We start from the raw sequence: 14,112 nt of genomic DNA, 5'->3' as shown, positions 1-14,112 counted from the left end.
TTGACGGTAGAGAAGCTGGGGGGCACACTCTGGAAAGAGTGCCACGTGTTATGCATCTAAATGAAAATTGAACAATTAGGTTAGCACTTATAGTATAGTTATTGTCTGACTTTCTCACTACTGTGTTTAGCCTATGCTTTTGCCATAGGTGACAATTTTGAAGACATTACATGTGTGATAGATGGTGGTGTTTATCTAAACCTGTTCCAAATCCAGAAGCCACTTGCTTGACCCTGGGTCAGGGGTAGGCAACGTCGGTCCTGCTGAGCCGCAGTGGCTACAGATTTTCATTCCAACCCAATTGCTTAATTAGAAACCAATCATTGCCAATCTCAGACCTTATTTAATTTTATGGCTTGTTAGTCTGTGCAATGTAAGGCTGTTATATCGTAGATTTTTTTCCTTTCCAAAGATATCATCCAAATGATATGAAGCCTAAAACAGATCATTTTCAGTCTGTCACATTTTTCTATTAAGTGTTTTATTAAATCAAACAGTGCATGATGAACACACACAGATGTAATTGGAAAAAAGCTAGCTGGAGAACTGCTGGCTGCTTTGTCTTTTACATCTTATTGCTAATAAGGAGCAATTAAAACACTGAATGCAGCAGTTTAAGATTGAAATAAGCAATTAAGGTTGGAGAACCTTAACAAGAGACCACTAAAATGAAGCATCAAAATGTCACTTAAGCAATATGTGCTTCATCAGCAATAATTGAGTTCTCGTTAAGGAACTGGGTTGGAACAAAAACCTGCACATACTGCGGCTCACCAGGACCGACGTTGCCTACCCCTGCCCTGGGTCATTAATCTTTCCATTTGTAGAACTATTGCAGTGATAAAGCCAGAAGAGGCACTCAACTCCCAGGAAACAATCGAAAATGCTTTCTCTGTGGAGTTTGCATGGTCTCCGTGTGCTGGCGTAATGCACATTTTGCCTTTCTATTCCAACAACATACAATGCTAATAGCTGAATGTCTCTGAATGTGTTTTGTAAGAGCATTTTATGCACAGAGTATTCCTGCTTTCTTACCTGTGCTATCACAGTAGATTGAAGTTCTTGTAAAATTCTAAAGGGAAAGAAATGAATGAATGAAATACTAAAAAAGTGCACTTTTGTCTTGATTTGGCCTCATAAAAATAATAATTTTGCCACCATTTTGCTGTGTCAGCCCATGTGTTTCACACCATGAGTACCTGGGTGTTTTGACCTAATCTGAAATCAAGGAGTAAACCGCTGCATCATTTCTCCATCCTCTTAATGCCAAAGACTGCTGATCTGCTTTTTTCAGCCTCATCAGCGAGATGCAGTTTAACACAATAGTCTTTGAATCTTCAGTTCATCCTAAGTGAACTTATACAAATTTATCGCTTAGACGGAATATTATATTTAACAGTGTTTACCAGCAAAGCTTTCAAATAAGGACACATCCATGAGTATCCTTCAACAATCCATCATTGCCTGGTCAAAGACTCAAACTAATTCAATAATCATTTGTAAAGTACTATAGCACCAGTTTGTTTATTCTAGCTCTAAATATGCTGTAGTATGTAGAGCACAAATCTATGACTAGAGTTTATAAAAATAATGTTATCTTTATCAAAATATAGACTTTAATTTAACAGAATAAAGCACCTATTGTATGCCCAGCTCGTCACCTGCATGTTTTGAATATTAATGTTATTATTGCAGGATACTTGCACTTACATTATCTGTGTGAAGTTTAGTTGTAGTCAAATGTTTCTTAAAAATAAAAAAAAATGCCTTACAAATAGAGCTTAGCTTATACTGTTTATTGGTTTATTAATACAGCATTAAAGAAGACACAGGAGTTCCTGCATTCATTACAGCCTCCTTAAAAGAACTGAACTTACCTGAGACAAAAGTGAACAAGAGGATTCTGCACTAACACTTTTTCCATTTAAGAGTGAACAACAATACCCAGAGGTTACAAATCTGCATTATTTTTAAATCGCATTGGTTATTATAACAATCGTCACCAACAGCCAATTCAGCTATACGGTTACTACATGAGCCATGCTAATGGTGTGGTTCCTCGGCAATCAATCCTAATGGTATGATTTTGAAAAGACAATTCTCTTGGTAGGTCTTGATGTGATTATCTTGAAATCCTTCTTAACATCATGTTGACCTGCCAATCTATCTTAATTTTATTGTTTCTGGAAGATCTGTCCTAATAATGTGGTTATTAGTAGCTTATGTAAACAGGTTGCTGGCTGATCTGTCATAATAAAATGGTTACTGTCAGATCCATCCTAAAGGTATGGTTACCAATGGATCCATCTTAACTTTCTGACTTAACAGCAGCTCAATTCCAAAGGCATGGTTACTAGCAGATCCGTCCTAAGTATATGGTTAGCAGTAGATCCATCTTAATGTGTAGTTACCTAAAAGATCAGTTACTAAAGGGATACTTACTTATAGAGCCACTTTAATTGTTTGGATCTGTGAGATCCTTCCTGACACTCTGCTTACCTACAGATTTATCAAGGTGGTTCAGTTTATCATAGATCCACCCAAACAATATAATTACCAGTTCTACCTTCCACAATAGCATAAGGCAGTCAGGCATTTTTTCATACGTTTTTTAAATCTACTCATCATAACTCACAAAATGGAGGATCACAGTTTGATGAAAAATGCAAGAAATGGAAAAGGCAACCATGGGCCCACAAGTTACTGATGTGACTCCAAAAGAGTGAAAGAGTCAGAGGCCAGCGACATGTCTGTAGTTATGGGCTCCAGATGAATACCCCAAACCTCTGCTAGAGCCCAGTTCTAGTCATGTAGGAAGACTTTCGAGAGGCCGGGGTGTATTCTTCACCCCTTCCACTGAAAATGTGGCTTCCTTTTTCACAACTTGCACTCCCAGTGAAGTTCATTGAATGTTTTTAAGCAGAGATTATTCGAATGCTGTTTCTTTTGTCTGCCTAACACCTGTTTTAACCTCAGATTAGACTCATAATGCAGATTAGAATTATTTTTATTTTTATAGCAGCAGCTCCACTTAACACAATGATGCATGACTATTGGAAACAAAAGGCTTAATTCTTCTTTGTCTCTGGGTGTTTCTCTTTTCTATACCCTGTAAGTAGTCTACTGTATATGTACTGTATAATAGAGAAAAAAATGACAAAAGATTGTAAAGCAGACATGATGAGTGTTAACATGTTTTAAAGTTTTACACTCAGTGAGAAGGAGAGAATATGTCATTATGGCCTTAGGTGAGAGAAGACAAAAAACTGGATGGATGTGCAAACCTCAATGAGAAGGTCTGCCGATTGAATTATTCCTGTCCTGATGTTACATTATATTCTTAAGGGCAATGTGTTTTTCAAGGTGTAACTTTACTTTTTTTTTTCTTTCTTCCTTGTTTGTAATAGTACATTGTACTCAACAAAAAATAAGCCTAGTAAAAAAAAAACGATTGCTATTTGTTCTATAGTGTTCCTCCCATTTAGATTAATAAAAGTGAAAAAGAAAAACCCACTGCTGCTGTCAGAGGAAATCCTTATTTTCATTCATTATTCGGCACGGAAATGCATTTTGAGTTTTGAACTGATTGCGGCTGTTTCAGGCCTGAGGAGCCTTTTAAAGAGACATTTGCAGCATGTTTTATCAGACACGCTTGGTGTGCCTCCCTCCAGCAGCAACACTAAAGAGAGCTGCAGCTGACACCTCCTTTCCAAAGCCCATAACTGCTGATGATAGGATGTACAGATCAATAGAGTGTCCAATTTCTGCTGATGGTGTGGCTTTTTCTCTGCATCTATTCCCTGGACTCAGCTTCAGACATGTTCTGTATGTTTTTTAACTCATTAATGCCTCATGGCGGGGGTAACTTCCAATGTCAAATCATTGGAAATAAATTTAAGCAGGGCTGGAGCCTGTAAAGCAAGGGCATCTCAACACACTGGATATGTGAGCTCACCCACAGCTACTCTATTCAGGAGATGCTAGCAATTAGTGATGGACGGTTTTATTATGTTACTCTTTGTCTGATATTTCTGCTATGCGGCTATCCTTCCTGGCCATTAAGGTGGTTAATATTTGAGGTTCTACTATAGAGTATAGGCAAGATCAGTGTCTCTGCTCAATTATAAATGTTCTTGCCGTCCTCTCCTAGCTCTGATAACTTGTAAGAAGCCCTGATGGCATCATAATTTACTTGCCTGTACCGCTACTATACTTAAATTAGAAATGTTGAAATACTGTCCATTTTTACAGTCTGAAAATTAAACAGTGGCACAATGGTCAGCATTGCAGCCTCACTGCTCTGGAGGGTGACTTTCCTGCACGTCCCTTGGCTTCTTCCCACATCCCAAACACATTCACGTTAGGTTAATTGGGGGACTCTAAATCAGTTCTGTGATGAGCTGCTTTTCATCTGATGCTGCATGGATACACAGCAAAAGCCAGTCATTTGGTGATGGATTTTGGAAGTAAACATATGGTTATTATGCATGCAGATGTGAGGACACCAACGTTTTAGGGCAAAGTTGAAACCATAATGGGGAGGCATTTCTTTTGTTACAATTTATATCATTTACAAAGATGTTCCTTTTGGTACAGTGGGTAGCACTGATGCCTCTCAGCTCCAGAGTTTGAATCTGTGAGACATTTGCACATTCTCCCTGTGATATGGGTAGTGTTTAGAGATAAGCTATATCACGTGGCAGTGTATAGAGGAAGGATTTGGAAGGTGTAACTCCAAAGCTAAAAATTCTGTAATTATTTTTATTAATGGTTTGTTGTCATATAAGGAACAGAAGAAACTAAACTCATTCCAAGTAAGGTGCCCTGTGTGGCTACCCATACAATGGAATGGTATCACTCTTCTGTGTCCATGGACTGGACCCTCAAACACTGTCTCTTCTGACTCATTTATTGTGCCCTCTAACCACTGACCTCCTCCTTGTGATTGAGCTTTTGGCTGTAGTGTCAGCAGAGGCATAGGCTCTAGACTTTTATATTGAACCATTTTATGTGACCAATTTAGTTTATTAAAAGGGTAATATAACGAACTACAGACAAACTGGGTTCACAAATAAATTATTAAATGAAGAGAACCCCCCACTTGGCACCATGGATCGATCACGCTGCCAAACAGATTGAAGGTATGGTGCAAGGTGTCTTGAAAAAGTGTATATAGGGATGATTCTGGTTTGACAGAATGAGATACTGAGTAAGTAAAGTCATTTTACAGGTCTTAAGGAATGATCTACACTGGAGATAAAAAAGAACAATGAAGAAGGAATGTCAGACATGGACCTCAAGGACTGACATGTGTGAAGACCAGAGTCATCAAAAATGTCAGTGAGTATGGACATGCCTCGCTTAGGCCACAGTGGGAGGGCCACCAGTTGCCTACAGAGCTGGATTCTGAAAAATATGAGCTGGGAGTTGCCAGGATGGGCAAGAATTTAGCTGCCTTTCCTAAGGTGTAATTTCTCCGATTGTAATTTTAGTAAAATGATAGGCACATTAGAAAGTGGTCTGGGAGCAGCAGTGCTAGACTCCATTAAAAGCTAAGAAGAATAATTATCAGTAGGACCAACGATTTACCGCGGCCCGAGGAATTTAACGCCACGCTGCGGAATTTAGGGTTTTGCAGCAGTAAAACGCCACGTCACGGAATTAACCTAACTGCCGCGGAAAATACCAAATCTGAATGAAATCTCACCATTTGAGGCATATTGATATTAGTAGGATTAGTTTTGATTACTTCTTTTAAGTTCTTTCTTTAGCCTATTGCATCATCTCATTACGTCATTAGCCCTTCCTTTGGAAGAGTAAACATTAATTTTTTAAGTCAATTTATAGCATTGGTGGTACTTGTAGCAATTTTTAAATCGATTTATTGGCTGTGGTAACAATTTGACCTATCGTGTACTTTACAATCAATTAGGCTTATTTAAATTTCAGTAAAATTAGTCTTTGAGTATGGCCAATAACAAGCAACGCAATAAAACTGCAGTGAATATTGGACCGGAACAGCGAGTTAAAGAATTTGGACAGGATAAATTCTACGCCGAAGGTGGTTTACTCTGGTGCAAGACTTGTACTGAACCGGTCGATCATGTTAGACACCAGACTATATACCCCTGGAAAAAGTTGACAACCCTACCATGCGTAGTTTTATGCAGAAGAACCTGAAGGGCGGTGGTGGAATACCACAGGCTAATACACTTAGGGAACTATACGTTACAAGAATTTTCAACAAACAACAGGCTAATGTAATAGCGAAGCTAGCCGGACAGAAAGTGGTCGTTATTGCCGATGAAACAATGGATGTTGTTGGACGTTATGCTGTGAATGTGCTTATTCAACCGCTCAATGCTTTTAAACCAGATGAATGCACAGCAATGTTAGTGAACACAGATTTTTTAACCGAAGTGAACAATGTAAGCATTGCGCAGCTAATTATCCGTACTCTGACTGAGGTTAATGTGCACTTCAATGACATTGTAGCGTTTGTTACGGATAATGCAGCTTATATGAAAAAATGTTTTCATGACAGTTTGCGAGGAATACTGCCACATGCCGTTCATGTCACATGTTGGGCCCACATCCTGTCGTTAGTTGGAGAAGAGTTTCGTGAAGCACTACGACTTTGTGATATGCTGGCTGTATCTGTCAAGGCCATATTCTCCAAAGCATCAGGACGTCATACTAGATACAGTTAGGTCCATAAATATTTGGACAGAGACAACTTTTTTCTAATTTTGATTCTGTACATTACCACAATGAGTTTTAAATGAAACAACTCAGATGCAGTTGAAGTGCAGACTTTCAGCTTTAATTCAGTGGGGTGAACAAAACGATTGCATAAAAATGTGAGGCAACTAAAGCATTTTTTTAACACAATCCCTTCATTTCAGGGGCTCAAAAGTAATTGGACAAATTAAATAACTGGAAATAAAATGTTCATTTCTAATACTTGCTTGAAAACTGTTCTCTGGCAATGACGGCCTGAAGTCTTGAACTAGTGGACATCACCAGATGCTGGGTTTCCTCCTTTTTAATGCTCTGCCAGGCCTTTACTGCAGCGGCTTTCAGTTGCTGTTTGTTTGTGGGCCTTTCTGTCCAAAGTTAAGTCTTCAACAAGTGAAATGCATGCTCAATTGGGTTAAGATCAGGTGACTGACTTGGCCATTCAAGAATTTTCCACTTCTTTGCTTTAATAAACTCCTGGGTTGCTTTGGCTGTATGTTTTGGGTCAGTGTCCATCTGTATCATGAAACGCCGCCCAATCAATTTGACTGCATTTAGCTGTATTTGAGCAGACAGTATGTCTCTGAACACCTCAGAATTCATTCGGCTGCTTCTGTCCTGTGTCACATCATCAATAAACACTAGTGTCCCAGAGCCACTGACAGCCATGCACGCCCAGGCCATCACACTGCCTCCACCGTGTTTTACAGATGATGTGGTATGCTTTGGATAATGAGCTGTTCCACGCCTTCTCCATACTTTTTTCTTGCCATCATTCTGGTAGAGGTTGATCTTGGTTTCATCTGTCCAAAGAATGTTTTTCCAGAACTGTGCTGGCTTTTTTAGATGTTCTTTAGCAACGTCCAATCTAGCCTTTCTATTCTTGAGGCTTATGAGTGGCTTGCACCTTGCAGTGCACCCTCTGTATTTACTTTCATGCAGTCTTCTCTTTATGGTAGACTTGGATATCGATAAGCCTACCCCCTGGAGAGTGTTGTTCACTTGGTTGGCTGTTGTGAAGGGGTTTCTCTTCACCATGAAAATGATTCTGTGATTATCCACCACTGTTGTCTTCCGTGGACATCCAAGTCTTTTTGTGTTGCTGAGTTCACCAGTGCTTGCTTTCTTTCTCAGGATGTACCAAACTGTAGATTTTGCCACTCGTAATATTGTAGCAATTTCTCAGATGGGTTTTTTCTGTTTTCGCAGCTTAAGGATGGCTTCTTTCACCTGCATGGAGAGCTTCTTTGACCGCTTGTTGTCTATTCACAGCAAAATCTTCCACATGCTCACATTCCACACCTCAGATCAACTCTAGGCTTTTTATCTGCTTAATTGATAATGACATAACAACAGACTTGCCCACACCTGTCCATAAAATAGCCTTTGAGTCAATTGTCCAATTACTTTTGAGCCCCTGAAATAAAGGGATTGTGTTAAAAAATGCTTTAGTTGCCTCACATTTTTATGCAATCGTTTTGTTCACCCCACTGAATTAAAGCTGAAAGTCTGCACTTCAACTGCATCTGAGTTGTTTCATTTAAAATTCATTGTGGTAATGTACAGAACCAAAATTAGAAAAAGTTGTCTCTGTCCAAATATTTATGGACCTAACTGTATCTTCATCATCTGTGACAAATGAAAGTTGAAAAGGCAGTCATGCCGCCAACTCCAGTCATCACAAGATGGAACTCTTGGTTCGAGGCTGTGCTCTATCACGCTGAGTATCTAGACTATTATATCTCGTTCGTTGCTACTGAAATCGAACACAGTGGAGCTACTGTCCAGTTAAAGAAGCTGTTGGCATTGCTGCAAAGTACTGATAAACTTAACAAGCTGAGAGCTGAACTTGAATTTGTATCTGTTCACTGCCAGCCAATTATGAACAGTCTGACTTCTTTTGAGGCACAGTCATTCATAGCTGTCGATGTCTATAACAAAGTGTCTGACTTACTATCTTGCCTGAAATCGTCCGGATTTCCAATTGCACCCAGCAGCAGTGAAGATGAAAAGCACAATGCTGCTGCTAAACTTGAAGAATATTTTGTGGGAACCAAACAGCCAGCAATAGACCTATTCAGATCTGTGAGAATATTTGATCCACGACAGCTACCACTCTTATCAAAGAATTTTGCTGATCATGCACAATCAGTGCAATGATGGCTGCAGCAGATGAATGGCAAGCTTATCTGGACATAGCATCTCGTGAAGTAATTCCAACTAATATCACTGCTTTTTGGCATGCCTTAGAGGACAGACTGCCTCACTTAGCAGCTCTTGCTAAAGTTTACATTGCGTTGCCGAACTCTTCTGTTGATGTGGAACGTTCGTTCTCAAAATATGGATCGGTGTTGTCACCACTGCGATATTCTCTGTCACAAGAAAACCTACGAGCTTACAGTGCCGTTTTTGTCAACAATAAATAAACAATAACTTTAGAAACATTATTCGATAGTTTGTTGAGGATAATATTATGCCTACATATGTTTCAGCATCGTTTGCCTAAAGCAAATCTGTGGATTAAATTGTGCGGGTGTGAACACTTCGATATACTTATTTGATTAGTATTACAACAACAGCAACATTTATTTATATAGCACATTTTCATACAAAAGAGTAGCTCAAAGTGCTTTACATAATGAAGAAAATAAAAGAAAAAGTAAGAAATTAAAATAAGACAACATTAGTTAACATAGAATAAGAGTAAGGTCTGATGGCCAAGGAGGACAGAAAAAACAAAAAAAAAAACTCCAGACAGCTGGAGGAAAAAAATAAAATCTGCAGGGGTTCCAGTCCCCCTCTGAGCATTCTACTTAACAAAAATGAAATAGTCCTCTTTGTATTTAAGGTTCTCACGGAAGGACTTGATGGTCATGCAGACTTCTGGATTTTAATCCATCAATGTTGGAACATCACGGTGCTTTGAGTAGATGGTGGTGGTGCAGGCCGCCATCACAAAGAAACTGGAAAAAGAAACAGAAGAGAGAGTAAGGGTTAGTACGGATTTTAGAGCCACCATGAAAAGTTATTATAATGAATTGGATATACAGAGTATCAGGATTAAATTAAAGTGAAGTTATGAGAAAGCCATGTTAAAGTAATGTGTTTTCAGCAGTTTTTTTAAAGTGCTCCACTGTATTAGCCTGGCGAATTCCTACTGGCAGGCTATTCCAGATTTTAGGTGCATAACAGCAGAAGGCCGCCTCACCACTTCTTTTAAGTTTTGCTCTTGGAATTCTAAGGAGACACTCATTTGAAGATCTAAGGTTATGATTTGGAATATAAGGTGTCAGACATTCCGATATATAAGATGGAGCGAGATTATTTAATACTAATATTTAATTATTAATTTAATAATTATTTATTTTGAATTATGATTGATTATTATAAAGGATTAAGAATAAGAAAAATTGCATTTATTTTGCTTGGGTTACGAATTAGTCTTATGGAGTTCTGGTACTGCATTTGCTGCGCCGTAGAATTTACGATTTCTTGCCGTGGTAAATCGTGGGCCCTAATTATCAGTTGGCAACAGCCAGTCTGAAACAGGATGATGTAATTCCATGTCTGGTAAAGATACTCCTCCATTTGCCCCATGTCTAATTAGAGTAACCTGTCTAAGTGCAGGCCTTCTCCTGTTCCATAAAAATACAGAAAATAACTTAATGTAAGACAAATAATTAGCTGATGGTCGTAGAACACTAGCATAATTAACTCATGAAACTATATTTAGTTTAAAGAGAGCTTGTCAGTCTAGAGAAAGACCAAGCAGTGAGAGATTCTTTAACACTCAGTAATACTCGTTGATAGTTATTAGCCATGGTGGAACGCAGAGATGGTAAAATATCCGGCCCTAGATACGTGATGGATTTTGACACTGGGCTAGTGGATGGCAAAAAATACTTTTCTGAATTACAGCGTTATGTGGTAAAACGTGGAATTTTACCAGTTTAAATAATATAAGTTTAAAACATGAGGTAGGTCCTGAGATGTGTTGCCATAAAATGATAAAATGTCATCTGCATAAAGTGCAATTTTTTGGGGGCTTCCCAAAATTGCAGCAATAATTTCAGCAAATAAATCATTGGCACACAGATCTATGGCAAGGATCTCTAATGCAGGAGGAAGCAACAAGGATCCCTTACTAGCACCTTTCAAAACATAAAAAACAGGATATGTTTGTATGAGTAATGGTGGTTGCTGTAGATGAGGAATACAAAGTTTTACCCCCATATAAGAAGTTGGCACCAACCAGTACCTGCCATAACCTATCCTAGATCATATTGTCAAATGCTTTCTCAGCATTTGGACAGAGAAGGGCGATTGAACGACACAATGATGGCTATCCATCTAAGACCTGCATTAGCCACCTCACGTTATCCATAGCATGATGGGTTTAGGACAAACCCTGCCTGACCTGGATTATTCAATTTGTGAATAATTCTCTGTAACCATCTTGCAAGTAGGAGTGCCAACAGCTAGGCATCCAAATTCATCAAACAAATAGGGTGATAGTTGGAGAAGTCAATTACGGCCTCTTGTAATTGACATATCAGTAATCTTTCAATATCCACATAACTATTTTCAGGGCTCACTACAAAATTTGGATCAACCACAATCAGCAACCCCTGTAAAGTGGGCTGCCCTTAGTGTTCAGACTACAGGACTGTAGTGTTTTTTACTTGACTATTCCTGCTATGCAAGAGAAGAATGGAAAGCAATGCAACTGAATTCAATGACTCTCTGCCGAGTAATCACATACAGAAATGTGCCTACTTTACAACACTTCTTTTAGTACATTTTGATGCGTGTGCACTTTCATAAAAAGCTGCCTGCAGGATGGAACCATGTTTGCCAGATGCATGTGTATGTTGCCAACTGTCAAGTCCACGTAGTAATTAGCACTCTTAATTTAATTAGCAGTTCTGCAGTGTTTACTGTACTACTGCCAAGAGCATTCCTGCTCTCAGCAGATCACACACCCTAATGAACAGCAAATAAACACTACCTTGCAAACACTTTAGTCTGATCACTTGGTGCCTTTTACAGCAAATTTCTAATTTCTCACATTAGGCATAACAAACCAAATCTGTAAGAAAACACAAAACAAAACAACTTGACTTCTTAAAAATATTATTTAGTCTCTGGGGGTAAGTAATACAGAAAGGCTGAGAAGGGGAAGACTGTGGTCCTTTTATATACCTGTATGATTAAGCCTTTCGTGTAGGTGAAATCAGGCTTGGCACTGAAGACACAGAAAAGTAGATTTGGGCAGCATAGTCAACCTTGACAATTACTGAAAAGACAGTGATGCCCATTAAAATTAATTGTGTGGCTTTAAATAACAAGAGCTCATTTGCGGAGCTTTTGACCTGCAGGGGCCACTCCAGCTTCCCCAACCCATCATGGTCAGACACTGGCACAAGTCTCTGCAACACACAAAGCTTTTATTTGGCTGTGGGAAACTCTTCCCAATAACTTCCCACAGAAGAACACAGTTCAATAAGCACAACGCACACTCTCTGTCTCTGTCTTTGGCTTCTCTCTCTCTTTCTTTCCACCTCCATTCTTCCTCCAGCAAGCTTTGTCTTCTCCCTCCTGACTCTGGCTCCTGGAACAGTGGCAGCTGGCTCCTTTTATGTAATACCCGGGAGTATTTCCAGTGTCCTGTAGGCTTGATAGGAAAGTACTTCCAGGTAAAGTGGGAGCCAGATGAATCAGGGCTCTGCAGTCACTGCAGCACCCTCTGGCAGCACCCCCAGAACTCAACAGGGCTGAGCCACCACACTCTTAAGTCCCAGCATCCCCTGTGGGAATTGCCCAGCATCCCAGGGGGATTGCCATCTAGCAATCCAGGGGCAACAATGCCCTGAGCACACTTTCTCTCCCGGTCCTTCCTTTAAGAAGGCGTACTGGCTGGGTAATGGGGCCAGCCGTCCACCATAAGCTACAGATCTTGAAAGTTATCCTCCTTCTCTTTCCATTGTATTCCTTCTAAAACAAAGACTGTTGGTCTCAAAGTCAATAACTGCTTGTTGAATCATGTGGTACCACTGGTGATGTTCCATGACTCACATCTTGTAGCTAATAATATTTATCCAACATTTCACATGATAGTCTCCACCTGCTTTGTTGAATCTTCCTGGGCTTGCAAACTGTAAGCAAATGTTGCAAGGGTTCATTGAATGCAGAGTTCAGTGTACGTGTGTGACATTTCAATGTCAATAACCTATCAAGCCCTGCCTATCTTCAAGGTAATATGCTGGTTAACACTGTACAGTTTGCTACCATGACCACCTGTGTGTTGATACTATGATATTACTTTTGATTTAGATATGCATGCTCGTCCACACTTGGAGCAATGATCTTAATGTGCACTCCGTCAATCAACAATTCCAGGAAAACTAACAATTTACATGAATGCAGCTTGCTTTAACATTACCTCACGTGGAGTGGTGGGGAAGTGTATAAGTATTACCTCATGCTATTTAAGGGTATTTGGGGCAGAATTTGAAACATGGTTGGTTGCAACAGATCCAAATCATTGTTATTGCAATGCTGCATTGTCCCTGTGCCCCAAAAAACACAACCTCAGCAAACACGTTAACTTCTGCTGACAGAACATGGTTTCTTAGTGTATATGGAGTGATCACATGACATACAAGATGTTTTATGAATATTGTCTTACATACTGTATCTCTGTCAAATCAATATCTTTATACAAGTTCCTTGTTGCCCAGCATTTCCAAAATATTCTGACTTTCCTGAAATGTGTGTGTTGATCTCTGCCTGAACGCCATCTTCTGACAGCCCCTAGCAATTTAGGACTGCTCATGAACTCTTCTAAATCCTGGTGAAGTTAGGAGTACTTTTCCAAATTAAGAAGCTTGATAAAATGCTATGCATAAACATAGGACCAATTTGTATCACTCTTAGACTTTTGAGTTACTGTAGTTAGGACCATTTTCGTACTGTAAAAGAGCACAACATACAAGGGAAAGGTTTGGGGTTCCAACCCATATATTATTAATAATGTCTCAAAAACTGTTTTGGGTGAGAGAGAGCTCCTTGTGTGTAGCCACACCCATGAAGGTGGTTTGGTTGACCCAGAACTTCTTTTCGGAAAGGTGGGTCAAGTACCAGAAGCACTCCCTCTAGAAGGAGTTCTTGTAGCTGGGAGCAGATAAGAGACAAAGGCTCACCTGAGATGGAGGTGGAGAAGGATATACCACTGCTACTGGATGAGAAAGAGAGGGGGGAGGTATAATAGGTGGTGTAGATTGCGATGCATAGGGTTAGTCAAGCCCTTGAGTCCTCTAATGTTTGCCGTTTTCCTTTTGACTGTTTCTGTACCCTTGTACTTTCTTGAAAACA

The sequence above is a fragment of the Erpetoichthys calabaricus genome, chromosome 10 (assembly GCF_900747795.2).
Source record: "Erpetoichthys calabaricus chromosome 10, fErpCal1.3, whole genome shotgun sequence".
In the NCBI taxonomy this organism is placed as follows: domain Eukaryota; kingdom Metazoa; phylum Chordata; class Cladistia; order Polypteriformes; family Polypteridae; genus Erpetoichthys; species Erpetoichthys calabaricus.
This window is presented reverse-complemented; position numbering follows the sequence as displayed.